General features: G+C 45.5%; 1 protein-coding gene and 1 long non-coding RNA gene across 5 annotated transcripts in view; one reads left to right on the plus strand and one right to left on the minus strand.

The window, feature by feature from the left end:
- Positions 1–15,400, plus strand: part of SHISA9 (shisa family member 9) — a 189,143-nt gene that overhangs the window by 120,246 nt on the left and 53,497 nt on the right. The window lies entirely within an intron of this gene.
- The window catches only part of LOC110362165 (uncharacterized), a 130,448-nt gene that overhangs the window by 1,635 nt on the left and 113,413 nt on the right, over positions 1–15,400 (minus strand). The gene's annotated exons all lie outside the window — the stretch shown is intronic.

Below are 15,400 nucleotides of genomic sequence, written 5' to 3' on the forward strand. Positions count from 1 at the left end.
TTTGCTCCTGTCTCAACTCTTTGTTCCTGTTGTCAACACAATGCTTCCAACGAATTTAAGTGGTGTGTAGAGAGAATCTACACATGGATACAAAATGTGCAAAGAATCAGAATCCCTTCTCCCTCTCCCTGCCCATTACAGAGGAACTAACATTGCAATAAATCCAGTAAATCTCTGTGTGCTGTACATCTCCCCAAGTACTGGGCAAGAATGCATTCTCTTTTTCCCTTCCCTTCCCTTCCCTTCCCTTCCCTTCCCTTCCCTTCCCTTCCCTTCCCTTCCCTTCCCTTCCCTTCCCTTCCCTTCCCTTCCCTTCCCTTCCCTTCCCTTCCCTTCCCTTCCCTTCCCTTCCCTTCCCTTCCCTTCCCTTCCCTTCCCTTCCCTTCCCTTCCCTTCCCTTCCCTTCATATGAGATGCACAGAAGATATATGTTTGCAGATGCATACTGCATACAACCTCAGCAGCAGAGTTAGCAACAAAATACATGAGCTTTTCTATTCTAAGGCCCAAAGGCTTATTCCACTTCCTAACATTTTTCCTTTCTTTCCTTCACATAAAAATGACATAGTCAACTTTTAGCCGTGAATGAGTTATGAACATCAGCAAACAGACAGATTAGGCTGCGATGCTCTGAACAGATGCACTTACAAACTCCACTGACCTTTGACAGGATGACTGATTTTGCTGAGCCACCATTTCTTGTGCTTCATGTGCTTATTGACACAATGAAGCTGAAGTTGGACGCGTTGAGTTTTGTCAGCACGAGCAGCGGAACGCGGAGCTGCAGGGCTGTCTCAGCGAGCCCAAGCCCACCCTCCCTTGCCTCATTACCAGAGCTGTAAATCTTGCTGTGAGGAGCTTGAGGAAATGCATTTTGTTGAATCTAAAGAGTGGGAAGTTAGTCGAGCACGTAATGCTTCCCAAACAGCACGGTGACTATCACAGCAGCAGTGCTATAGGAAACACAAAGTGATTTCAGGCAAGGAAAGTGAAACAAATATTTTGGAAACATTGCTCAGACACAGCAAGACGGAATGACTTCTGGCAGTAACTGCATCTGTAAGGAAAAGGTATACAGATTGGTTTGTGGGTCTTTTTTTTTTTTTCTGCTTAAATAACCTTCCATTTTCCTAGCAAATGTAAAGTGGTTTCGGCTTCCCTGCTACTCGAACAGCCCTTTATTTATATTTATGATCCTTACTCAGTCTAATACTAGCAAAAAGAGCAGTGAGGCAAGAGCAGAAGATCAAATGTTAAATAGACTTGGTATGAGGCTACTTGACCTCTCCACCCCTAAGCTCTCTCTTTTTCTTGACGCTATCCCATATCTCTTATACCAGCTTGTGTCTTCCATGAATTTCCACTGATCCCACCACTCTTCCCACTAACACTTGACAATAATGGCCTCAAACTCAGCTCCCTGTGAGTGTTCAGCTCCAGTTCGGCTGCCACCTTCTCTATTGCTTCCATAAGCCTGGGCAACCATTTTTACTGTTAAGGAAATAAATGAGCATGGGAAGAAACCACAGAAACCCAGAGTGTCAGGAGTTGAAGGGCCCTGGAAAGCTCATCCAGTGCAATCCCCCCATGGAGCAGGAACACCCAGATGAGGTTACACAGGAAGGTGTCCAGGCGGGTTGGAATGTCTGCACAGAAGGAGACTCCACAACCTCCCTGGGCAGCCTGGGCCAGGCTCTGCCACCCTCACCAGGAAGAACTTTCTTCTCAAATTTAAGTGGAACCTCCTGTGCTCCAGTTTGTACCCATTACCCCTTGTCCTGTCACTGGTTGTCACCCAGAAGAGCCTGGCTCCATCCTCCTGACACTCCCCCTTTCCATCTTGATCCCCATGAATGAGTCCCCCCTCAGTCTCCTCTTGTCCAGCTCCAGAGCCCCAGCTCCCTCAGCCTTTCCTCACACGGGAGATGCTCCACTCCCTTCAGCATCTCGGTGGCTGCGCTGGACTCTCTCCAGCAGTTCCCTGTCCTGCTGGAACTGAGGGGCCACAACTGGACACAATATTCCAGGTGTGGTCTCCCCAGGGCAGAGCAGAGGGGCAGGAGAACCTCTCTGACCTACTGACCACCCCTTCTAACCCACCCCAGGTACCGTTGGTCTTCCTGGCCACAAGGGCCCAGTGCTGGCTCATGTTTATCCTGCTGTCCACCAGGACCACCAGGTCCCTTTCCCCTACACTGCTCTCTATCAGGTCATTCCCCAACTTAGACTGGAACCTGGGGTTGTTCCTGCCCAGATACAGGACTCTACACTTGCCCTTGTTATATTTCACTAAATTTTTCCCTGCCCAGCTCTCCAGCCTATCTAGGTATGCTTGTACCAGATGAGATCCTTTGTTAGTTACATCTGACTTTTTCCTGTAGTGTTCCTCATTCTATTCTTTACACATTATGCAGACAAATTAGATCTGCACAGTGAACTTGAGGCTCTCGGCTTCCTGTGCTCTTTTGTTCTCCAATTCATCTGTCTCTGAGTTCTCTACCAGCACCCATCACCATAGAAACCGAGCACGTTTCAGTGATTACGTTTGGTGTATTATATAAAACTTCAGATATAGTAAGGAAGCTTTATGAAAGGCTTGCAGGTGGGCCTCAGAGGTGATGAGCACCTGAAGGTCCATTCCGCGGTGAGCCCCTGTGCTCTGTGCGCCACGTCACCTCGGGTCTGTCAGCACTGGGATCTGTTGGTGCCCTGAGATCTGCTGCCATGGCTGAACCTGCTGTTCCCTCAGAAAATCGGGATCAGAGACAGGAGAAGTGGCCAGGGGCCAGCAGCTGGGTCAGAACACAAAGTGGGCTGCCTATGGAAAACTATCGTAGGAAGACATCAAGCCTCTACCTGCACTTGAAAATCCTGTAGCACCCCTGTGAAGGGAGCCGCGCTTGTCAAAGCGATTTGCGCTGTGACTGTCTTCAGCAGGCTGGCAAGCCTAAAAAAAGGTGTTTTCTCTGTGGACACAGGGACAGCAGCCGCCCAAGCAGTACTGCTATTGTAACAGTATGTTGTCAGCATTGCTCTCAGCATGGAAAAGGATCTTAGCCACTACAGTACAGTGCTATCTCCTCTTTGTTATCTTACGTTCGTTATCAGCAGCTCGTTGCTCATACTGAAACTATTCAAAGGTCAGGCAGACTGTGATGGGATTCAGGCTCTTACCTGGAGCCAGGAGACAATAGACTCAGATTTATGGTGGTCTCCATGTTACGCTTCCGTTCAGCAAGATATTCAGACACACGCTTGACTAAGCGGATGACTAATACCACCAATTGTAGGCTCTTCAATGAAAAAAACCCATCAGAGACCCAGCTCTGCTACTCTTACCAACCTGCCAGAAGTATTTGCTTGTTGGGAATCACAGTGTAACAATAAAACCAATAGTAATGTGAATATTAATTGCACAATCAGCCCCAGGTATGCACAAGAACTTCATGGATGGGCAATTCCATCTGAGGCTGCCCATAGGTGCTGTGTTCCTGCAACGTGCCAAGAGCTGTGGGAGGAACACAGCTGCCCATATATTTCAGCTTAACAAAACAGATCATCTCAAGACTATTATTACAATTATTCAAAGTGGATGAAAAAGTGATCCTTAATTAATGGGAATGATTCAGTGTGTACTTTTGTGGAATACCAGTCTATACTTATTTTTGAACCATAAGATAAAAACTGTCAGAGTTGAGAAGTATGTTGCCTAATTCATTTTGTATGGAATATATTACTTAGAACAATAGGAAGATGGAGACAGAAAAATATATTTAAACAGGAATATATGTCAGTGTTTTCTGGTCAGATACATGAAACTTCCCCAGTTTGGCACAACAGATGTATGAATACCAAACTGATGTGCTCCAAATTTTTTACTAGAAGATGATTCCATGAGGGACATTTTAACCTTTTCTGGAAATATTTTGTATTGCACTAACAGCTTCGATATTTTTTAATATCTTTTCTACACAGCCATTTTTCCTGAGGCCACTGTTGTGTGAGCCAAGAAAATGCTTCATAAGCATTAAGTAAAACCATTTACTAATTCCCAACAAGTTACACAGAAGTTTCATTTCACATGAGATGGTGCTCATGTCATCAGCATTTATGTAATTCTCTGGGTCAGAATCTGTCCTCATGTGAGTGTTCTCTTTTTTCCAAGGTAAATAAGAACAGCTCAGCTCTGAGTGAATGTAGAAAATATTATTCTAAGTGCAGTATTGAAAGAGTTAAACAAAGGGGGAGAAGACAGTGTTTTAGTGCAGAATCCAAACTATATTAAGGTAAACAAATCCTGTTTGTCACCATTAAACATGCATATGAAATCTGATAGGTGATTAGTCACACGACACATACAGTAACGATTTTACCAAATAAAATATATCGAGTAGTTACACATTTTGATCATTTATATTAGTGAAAGAAGTTAATGATCTAAGCAGCTGACTTTAAATATCTGCCTCCAGGGAAGAAGGTACTTTAGATATAGGTTGAAAAATGATCCACCGCACCATAAAACAAGCAGCCCCGGGTCAGTGTCTGACATCCATTTTGTACCGGCACAAAGACTTGACAAGATTTAGGGCACTGCAAAGCGGTCGCCAGCACGTGCACTCAACACGCACCGCTCCCGGGATGCAGCACAGCGTTCAGAGGCAGCCACGGCCGTGCTGGGGACGGCGATGCCCAAGTGGCGCAGGGCGACGGTGATGGCGATGCCCGAGTGGCACAGGGCGACGGTGATGGCGATGCCCAAGTGGTGGAGGGTGACAGTGATGGCGATGCCCGAGTGGTGCAGGGTGATGGTGATGGCGATGCCCAAGTGGCGCAGGGTGACAGTGATGGCGATGCCCGAGTGGCGCAGGGCGACGGTGATGGCGATACCCAAGTGGTGCAGGGTGACAGTGATGGCGATGCCCGAGTGGTGCAGGGTGATGGTGATGGCGATGCCCGAGCGGCGCAGGGTGACGGTGACGGCATCCCTGGCGTTCAGGAGAAAGGAGCAGATGGACAAAAGCCATCGGAAGCTGGAGCTCTTGCTCTCCCCGTTCTGGGGGAGCTCCTGTGAGCTGTGCAGTCCCAGACACAACCTGCGCCTCTCCAGTGCTGGAAACCGGGCTGGGACCAGCAGTCCCAGCTGGGCACTCCTGTCCTTTGGGCGGCTTCGCCAAATGAGAGGTGGGGCAATAGCTGGGAACAGCCCTTCCTTCCTTCCTGGAAACAGAATCATCGTTTGTGTCAGAGGGCCCTTCCCAGCTACCCCAGTGCCCCCCCTGCCATGACAGGGACATCTTCACCAGCTCAGGTTGCTCAGAGCCCCGTCCAGCCTGACCTGGGATGTCTCCAGGGATGGTTCATCCACCACCTCTCTGGCCAACCTGGGCCAGGCTCTCACCACCCTCAGGGCCAACAATTCCTTCCTCATGTCCGGCCTGGATTTCCCTCCTTCACTTTAAAACCATCACCCCTTGTCCTGTCAAGGTAGAGTCTTTCCTCCTTTTTTGTGAGATGGGATGAGGGTGAGGCAATTTCAGCCTAAACTGGACCTTACACTGAAGCCCAATGCAGGTGTCAGTGAACATGACCACAAGTGCGGCTCCAGCCGCAGGGGTGAGTGCAGCAAGGCCAGCCCTGCCTGCAGCAGTGACAGGGACAGGGACTCCAGTCGGCCACAACAAACTACTGCAACCATCGAGGCAGACAAAACCCCTTTGTTTACAGATCGTGGATGTCTAGTGGAGAAAAAAATCTATAGACTTATAATGCAAGTTGGATACCATATATTTGATGTAAAAGTTGAGGCAAAAATACTGGACATCGTAGCATCACCTTTCCAAATACAACCAACTATGATGTATTCTTAGCAATTCAGCGAAGAATTCAGAACAGCGGAGATGGAGGTTTATAACAGATCAGTATCACTTAGTGATATTGGTTTTGTCACCTTAAGAAACTTTCCTAGAACTACCTGTTTCATCCTACTCAGTGCCTAACAACCATTTCTTCCCCCTATTTTTTTTCCTTTATTTGCTCTTAGGAGTTAATTGTATTGGCAATATCATTACAGGGCATCAGCAGCTTCTGATCTCTGCTTTAAAGACACAAGATCCTTGCAGAGAAATTGCTCAGTGTGAAGCAGGATCTATTTGGGTAACATGCAGGAGATGGACAGCTGCCTTCAGCACAGAGGCTGCTCTTCTGTGGCACAAACAGGTGATTATAGGACCTGAAAAAGGAGCAAGAGAAAGTAAAAAAATCAAAGCAGGATGAAGACTACATTGAAGAAAACCTAGATCTCTCTTTTCTCAGTGTGAGGGAAGATGGTGGATAGGTCACAACATAAGACTCAGGTAGAAAATGAGCCCCCTGACTTCTGAAGAGAGGAAAGAAAAGAATGGGGTTGCAAGGCTGTGAGACTGGGTGCTGGCAATGCAAATCACTGGGGAATTAAATGAGGCTGAATTTCCTGTAATGACACAGAGAACCTTCTGCATTATGCATCAGGAGACAGAGGGGAGCACAGGGCACAATTCAGTTGTACTGTCCGAGGCAGAATAAAGCAACTAGAGTCGGTTTATTGATCTAAAGAGGAAGATAAAGCAATAGGTGTAGATAGGAACATTTCTCTTTGTTAGTGTCACGATTCCAACGTATTTATTAACCATCCGACTTAGAGACCATCTTCATTACTGCCGTAACACCATTCTACTTACACCCATTACTCACTCGGACACAGTGCACTCTAGAAGCACAAAACACAAGGAAATATAAATATCACTTCCATGCAGTTTAACAGCCTTTTCATTTGTCTGCCTGATGGCAGGGACTGATTCTCCATTCCTGCTGATGGAGAGAAGGCGCAGTAAATCTGGAGAGCTGAGCAGCAGCACATTTGGCACTTGAGCTTAGAAAGCATGATGTAATGGGGGTACTGATGAGTCCCTCTGGGCTTAGAAATCTTTTAGAACTCCCCCTTCTTCTTTTTTTTTTTTTTTTTTTTTTTTTTTTGTGTAACAGCTTAAAACACAATTTAGTCACCCAGGCATTTTATCAGCGTTTGCTGAGTTTAAGTGCAAGTCCACCTGTGACAGCATTTTGTCTGCCAAGAGTACCTGTGTCATATGATTCACTAGACAGAAGACAAAGGAACCGTTATCAAAGGGCAATGTCAGTGCTTCCTGAGCAATAAAACTCAGTCTCATCAATAACCTGCACCCAGAGTCCCCAAAACTCTCCCAAGAAACAAATAAAAAATCATTGGCTGTTGAATCAAGGCTTGATAGGATTGCCAACGAGAGCACTGCAGAGCAGAGCAGATAAACAGAATCACAATCACAATCACGCAAGGATGAACAGAGCTCACTGCTATCTTATCATAGCAGGATTCTCATCACAAAAAATAGCCTCATTAGATAGAGCTCTGTGAGAGAAAAAAATGAGTCCCACAAAGGAAAGAAAAATTCTATTTATGTTTAAAAAGGAAAAAGACTCACCAACGCAAACTGAAACGAGGATAGCATGATAGGCTCAGTCCTGCAGGTATTTTGTATAAGAACTTCTGGCGCCGTGCAGTACATAAAGCACCCATGGGAACACACACAGCATTTGCGTGTGCTAGAAAATGAGAAAGGAAATGCCAAAATAAGAGCAGTGAGAGACAGAGCAGTGCTGGAGGGGCAGTGCTCGGGGACTTGTCCTGAGCCCCAGGCCCGCTCCACGGTCAGTGTGGCATCCACAGTCCCAGGCTGCCCTGTGCTGTACCTGCAGGTGGTACAAGTGGAGGTTCCATTTCTCCCACTGAAAGATAAGTGATCAGCACAGAGATGAGACCCAAGAGGATACTGGTGCTCCCCTGGCCCACCAGTCTTTAGGATGTAAATATACACCAAGTGGCAAGTGTGTGGTTGGGGTCAACCAGGAATGGAATGACTGCCACCAACAAACATGATGTTGTCTCGCCATGACTGTCCTACACTTCGCTAGCTACTACGGTATTGTCTGTACTGTGGAGCACAACAGATGAGTTATAACTCATACGGATGTAGTTCCATAAAACATTTTCACCTCAGAAGCACAGCCAACCTGCCCTTGTCTTCATCACTTTGCTCTCTCCCTGTATTGTTCTTTAAGAAAAAGATAATTAAAGAATTAAACCTGATAATTTCATGATCCACTTTAGTGTGCAGACCCACAAACAGTTGCATCTGTGCAACTGAGTGAATGGTAAACTACATCATGGCAGGAGAAATAAGAGACTGGGAAGAGTGGGAGCATTTGAAAGAGGTTTTGGTGGCAATAACAGTTGCAAGAAAACGTACGAAAGATGTGAGCAGAATTTGACTTTGTCTATTTTCTTTCTACTGAAACTAATTACAATAGAAGTGAAAAGATGAACAGGTGAGAACCTCCAACTATGCCAAAATCCAAGCATTTGAGAAACGAACCAAGGGAAACCGGTAATTACACTCCCTGTGCATTAGCCGTGACAGCATGTTAATCTTAACACACAGCTCAGGGTGAATAAACAAGTGCAAAGAAACGAGATGTGAATATAGCTAAAGAAAGAAATGCTTAAGAAAATTGCCACATTTATTAACTATTTGCTCAGAACAGATTTATTTCCCACTAACCCCTCCAAAAGCCCTGGATCTCAGAACAGGTATAGGGTAGAACTTGCTTTCTCAGAAATTGATGTGAAACCGTAACGTTTTGTTTCAGAAGTTCTGTGTAGGCTGAACTAACTTTTCTGATGCTGAGGACCAGTATTAGAATTATCACAAGAGCTGAAATTTCTGGTTGCTAAGTTGCACCGACCTCTCCCGAGGAGTACACTGATTATCTAATGGATCTTTCAGAAAAGCAAGAATGCGAATCAGCCATTTGGAAATTCATACAGAGTCCTTTCAGTAAAGGAGTTTCAGATCTCAGTGGTTACAGCCAATAAGTAAATGTCATTCTCAGATGGGCATCAAAACCAAATCTGAGGAAATCTGTCACTTACATCTATCACCTATAAAAATATAAGGGCATGGTAATTCATGTTGATTTTAAGTCTTCTACCACCACTTATGGTAACTATGCTTGGACACTAACAGCATTTGGGGAGCTGTTTGTGCACATTCTATATCAACCTTATGAAATGTGTAAAGCAGATGGAGTCTCTCTGCTACCGCAACTTAAACACCCCTGTGGCTCCCATTTGTCAAATGCACACATTGCACAAACATCCTGATTGCCTCTGTCATCAAGGAAACCATAACGCCCCGAGCGCCCACCAGAGCCCGGCTCAGCCCCTGGGCACGCGTGGCCTTCCTGGGGCCAACGTGCGGGAACAGGAGATGCTCACACCACGTTTTTTTTGCAAATTTGGGTAGCCGAGCAAACGAGACAAAGGTGCAATGGGTGAGCGTATTGCCATTTTATCTGCCACAGCTGTGTGGCTTCTTAATAGCTCTGCTCTCCACCGCTGAGCTTACGATTTCCCAGTTGACTTTACTGCTATATTTAACCAACTAAATATAGACAATACTTGACTCAGATTTGTAGAGTGCCAGTGCACTATTTCTCACAAGGCAAGCATGCCAGCAAATACATTTTATGCCCTGGAATAATGCCAGGTGGGGTGTCTAGGGATGTAACCCCAGAAAGCCCTTGGGGTGTCCCCACAGCCAAGGGACAAGGGGCTAGGATGGGGCACCCACCCCAACACCGTCACCAGGGAGGCTCTCATGCCATTAACCAAAATTTCCCTAATCTAATTCTAGTAATGACATTTCCAACATTTCTGATTGTATAATTATGCACTAGGCTAGTGACAGGGGAGGGTTATTTTTAATAGGACGGCAGCTGATGGTGCATTTAAAATATTCTGGTTAATATTTCTCACTGTAGTAAATACGGGTTTACTGAAGTAGCTGGTTTTTCCTTCGTAGCAGACTGAGTGTTTTCGTCCCCAACTCCACCTCCTAGAGCTCCCAGTAGATGTTTAGTGTTTGTGCTTTTATGGACAGCAGCAGGTGAGCTGCTTGGCTTTGCACCCTGGTTTGGGTGCAACGCGACAGCCGGGCCGGGGACGCGACTGCTGCTCCTGCTCATCCTGAGAAGAGAGCTTGTTCCTTCTCCTTGTTTGGCTTGGAACAGCACAGGAAGGAGCAGCACGGTGATCACAGCCCCTGCACATGCCCCCCAGAAGAACCCCTTGTTGCGGTGCAGTGACCTGCATGGGGAGCACTCTCAGCAACTGGAACCTGCAGGGTTCAGTGTTTGCTCTCGGCATCAGGCCCTTTGCTGCTGGTCTGCATCGTGTCCTTGCACCTCTGCAGCCAGACAAACCACTGCACAGTCTATGCCTGCGAGCATCAGATTCAAATTCTCTTCTGAGATAATTTCTGTTTAAAAAATAATAATTCTTATAAGTGCTAAGACTTGTCACAATCTTGCCTTAATTATAATTTCAGGTTTTCATTTTTTTCTGAGGAACTTATAATGAAACAAGCATTATATCTGAGCTTCTTTTACTTTTCAGCTGTGGTAGTATTAAAACACACTAAACCATCAATATATTCTGTAACATGTTGTGGCACTTTGCTATTCTATACTTTTCTTTGAAAATGAGATAAAAAAGAAAATATTAATGTCTTATTTGAAGTATATTTTATGCATTAAAAATACCGCAACTCAAAAGGGCTCCATTATTAACAAACCCCGAGGGAGTGCACATGGTTAACAAGGTAACTAGATTTCTCAGTCTCTGCTGGAGCAGAAGGAGTGTTGATTCAGTGTTAGCTGGAAAAACACCACAGATAATGCAGAGAGCGAACGCAGCACAGACAGGAGACAGATTTCCATGGATCTGCAGCTGGATCGGACAGGGATTGGGTTCCTTCGATTTCTCATATATTACCTTTGCTGCACACTTTCTTTTACACAAGGACATTAAAGTAAATTGCTGGGACAAGGATCAACCCCATTTACCAATTTCATTGAACTCTGCATTTGACTTGTTTGTTTGTTTGTTTTAACATTTAATGTTTTGACATTAAAGAGATTGAAGTGCTGGAGCGGGTCCAGAGAAGAGCAACAAGACTGGGGAAGGGACTGGAACACAAGCCCTATGGGGAGAGGCTGAGGGAGCTGGGCTTGTTTAGTCTGGAGAAGAGGAGGCTCAGAGCTGAGCTCAGCACTCTCTAGAACTACCTGAAGGGCAGTTCTAGCCAGGTGGGGATTGGGCTCTTCTCCCAGGCAGTCAGCAATAGGACAAGGGGCCATGGGCTTCAACTCTGCCAGGGGAAATTGAGGCTGGAGATGAGAAAGCAATTCTTTGCAGAGAGAGTGGTCAGGCATTGGAATGGCTGCCCAGGGAGGTGCTGGACTCGCCGTCCCTGGAGGTTTGTAAACTGAGATTGGACATGGCACTTAGTGCCATGATCTAGTGAATGGACTGGAGTTGGACCAAGGGTTGGACTGGATGAGCTCTGAGGTCTTTTCCAACCCAGTCCATTCTGTGATTCTGTGATTTTATTTTAACTAAAAAAAATTAATATTTTAGTATGAGCCTTAGGTCTGACTTGTGACATATCCTGGCTAAACATGGTTGCATAAGAACTGCCATTCTGAAGAGTGGAAGGCAGACTGTACCTTCCGTGGGATTTCATGTCATCCGAATGGCACAGAGCAATGGCCATTGTTCAACTTTTATAAAGCATGTGCTTGAGTTAAGCCTGGGCCTTGACTCGGCTAAGAATGTGGTATCAGACTATACAACAAAAATAACAACAATGTAAAAGCAAAATCCTTAAAGTGTGATATTTTTTTCTATTTTTCCTAATTCAACTGATAGAAGCAGTCATAAAAACCATACAGCTATTAATTCCAGCATATAAGCATAAAACATTCTGAAAAAAAGCTTTTGCTCTCACAATGCTGCTCCTCTGTCCATTTGCCCAATGAAAAAGGTGAACTGCTGAGTAACTAGAAAAACAACTGTCGTATTGTAAGCTATTATATTAAGTGTTATTTTTTTATAAAAGTCCAACTACTTGAGAGCACTTGTAGAGTTAAGTTTTGTACCAAAAGATAACCTAAACATGACTCAAGAAATAAGTTATGCCATCAGTTGTAGTAACCAATATGCACTTAGACAACAAACCACAGCAACACGCCGTAGGGCGGGACGCTGACCCTGTGGAGCTCCGAGCTGGACGGGCTCCAGGGCATGGGGACAGCACAGAGATCAGGAGTGCAAACCCCCCGTAAATCCCTCTCCCACACAATCAACCCCTGAGTACTGGCACAGCCTAAGTACCTATTTATTTTCAGTGTTTCTAGTGTCTTCGTGTTGTCAGGGAAACTGATAACATTTCTTCCTACCTGTGCAACAAGGTAGTTTTTCCAAAACTAATGCAAAAGCCACCAAACTCTTTTCCTAACTCCACTCATGCACCTCAGGGAACTAATACTCAAGATTCAACTGCAGGTACTTTGATACTAAGATCTCCAGTGTACAATATATATTTCTCAGTAACAGATTTCAAAAGAGCAGCAGGGCTTTCCTCTCCTTCCATCCTGTACTGCTGGGTAACTTTTATAACAGGTAGTCACGGAATAGGTAGGGATGGCTCGTCATTTTGTGATCTGGTCAAGTGCTTCTTCAGTGAGCACTTAGGAATTATTTAGCAGTGCTTTAAAAATTCAAATGTGTTTGATTTATCAAATAGCAGGCATCTGACTTGAGCGTTCCGCTCACAAGCGGGCGCTGAAGCAGATACACGAGTGCTTCTGCAGCGGCTGCCGGGCCCGGACTGGGCCCAGTGGGTCCCTGGCACTGGGAGGACCGGGGCCACATTCCCCTCAGCCCAGCGCCACCCCTGCGGCAGCGTTTGTGTCTCACCAGTTCTCATCTTCACAGCTTCACCTGTCTATAAGTCATCAAGAGACGACTGGGAACGCTGCTAGGTTGGCAAACCGAATGTGCTCTTCTCCTCTTGTGGAAGGAGTAGAAAAGATTCACCAGGAGCAAAGGTCAGTCAGCTGGGGCACTTCTTGCTTTTGAGCAGCAAGTGTTTTCACATCCTTCCACCCAAGTACATAAAGCAGCAGCCAGACTTCACCAATTAAGCTTCATTTCAGCAGCAGTTATGTGGCTCAGAAGGAAAGAGGTTTTCTGAAGGAGGGCATGTGGACCTTACAAACACGCACAGACTGTCACACAGAGAATGGATCAGCCTGTGGATTTGTAACACAGGACCTTCCTTTTGACATGTAGTAAAGGGAAGTTAGATAAACAGATTACAAAGAAAACGAATGTAAGAGAAATCAGTGGAAGAATAAAGAGGAGGGGTGCCCTGGCAAGTTCATGAGCTGTCTGTTCCTAAATGGAATCAAACTGTTACACTATCTGAATCCGGTTTTGTTTAAGCACGTTGCCATCGCCCTGCCCCTCTGCAGCCTGTGGGTACGTGCACACATAAAAACCTTCACTGTCTCACTCTCTTTTTCTGACAATTAAGAGGTTTGGGTTTTTATTTTAAAAAAGGTAGCATATCTAATGCTGAGTCTTAACAAATACTGTTTTAGAAAAAAAAACTCAACTAAGTTTGAAGCTGGAAAGATATTTTCCTTTTCAGAACTCTCTTATAAATTCTCTGTCCTCTCATAGTCCATCTGATCCCTAAAAGACAGTGTAGCAGACAGAAGGATATGGAAAACAGAGGGGATCAAACTAATGGGGATGCTCAGTCATCCACATAGGGCGGTTGTCTACCTCTGTTAGAATGCTCACTTTAAGAAATTCTAAAAAATCTCTAATATAGACATTATATAAATTTCAATATTACTGTTGCCAAAAATTATCAAACACTGACACAGAAGAGCAGGTACAGGGCAAATTTCTGTGTTTGTGAAATGCATTTTTCACATACAATTTGTTGGTATTTATTTGTAGTTTGAGGTGGCTGTCCCGCTTGCTTAGACCCACGGCAAGCCCCATGAAAGGCTTTTCTGCTCTGTGTCAATTTATACACCAATGTGAAGTTAATCTCAGTTCACTGTGTCCTTTCATAGGTATCATAACTCATCTTTATGATGTTTTTCTCAGCTTGCTACATCATGCGTACCTGTACCTATCAACCCATATCGAAGGAGTGTAAGGGCTGCATATCCCTATGGGGAAATGGAATAGAAAATAATCTTTCTTTTTCTAGAGATACAAACTCACCTTTTCCAGTATGTTATTATGTTTGGGCAGTATTATTTCAAAGCTACAAGCAACAGCAGAAAACGGGTTATCGTACTAAGAGCTGCATTTTTTTGTCAGGGCATGATGCTGCGTATAGAAGTAGGGTGCTCTTATCTTTTGAGTTACAAGGATTTACCATGCCACAGAAAGCTTCTCCTTACAGCTTCCTCCTTGGATGGACTGTTCTGATATTTTACTGCACTGTCATTATATTAAGTATCAATAAAGTCCAATTCTAGAAAGAATGTAGGTTTTACACAACATATATTAATCGGGGGGGAGAGGAGGAGGTTGGTCACACATTACAGAATCACAGAATGGACTGGGCTGGAAAAGACCTCAGAGATCATCCAGTCCAACCCTTGGTCCAACTCCAGTCCATTCACTAGATCATGGCACTAAGTGCCATGTCCAATCTCAGTTTAAAAACCTCCAGGGCCGGTGAGTCCAGCACCTCCCTGGGCAGCCATTCCAATGCCTGACCACTCTCTCTGCAAAGAATTGCTTTCTCATCTCCAGCCTCAATTTCCCCTGGCAGAGTTGAAGCCCATGGCCCCTTGTCCTATTGCTGACTGCCTGGGAGAAGAGACCAATCCCCACCTGGCTAGAACTGCCCTTCAGGTAGTTCTAGAGAGTGCTGAGCTCAGCTCTAAGCCTCCTCTTCTCCAGACTAAACAAGCCCAGCTCCCTCAGCCTCTCCCCATAGGGCTTGTGTTCAAGTCCCTTCCCCAGTCTTGTTGTTCTTCTCTGGACCCGCTCCAGCACTTCAATCTCTTTCCTGAGCTGAGGGGCCCAGAACTGAACACAACACTCCAGGTGTGGCCTCCCCAATGCAGAGTACAGGGGAAGGATCACTGCCCTTGTCCTGCTGGCCACACTAGTTTGGATACAGGACAGGATACCATTGGCCTTCTTGGCCACTTGGGCACACTGTTGGCTCATGTTGAGCTTCCTGTCCATTAGTCCCCCCAGGTCCCTTTCTGCCTGACTGCTCTCCAGCCACTCTGCGCCCAGCCTGGAGCGCTGCAGGGGGTTGTTGTGGCCAAAGTGCAGGACCCGGCACTTGGCCTTGTTGAACTTCAGCCCATTGGAATCGGCCCATGTTTCCAGTCTATCCATTGGCATATCAAGTTTCATAACCAAGATTACAACTGATCTCAG

Source organism: Columba livia, chromosome 15, assembly GCF_036013475.1.
Source record: "Columba livia isolate bColLiv1 breed racing homer chromosome 15, bColLiv1.pat.W.v2, whole genome shotgun sequence".
Classification (NCBI taxonomy): domain Eukaryota; kingdom Metazoa; phylum Chordata; class Aves; order Columbiformes; family Columbidae; genus Columba; species Columba livia.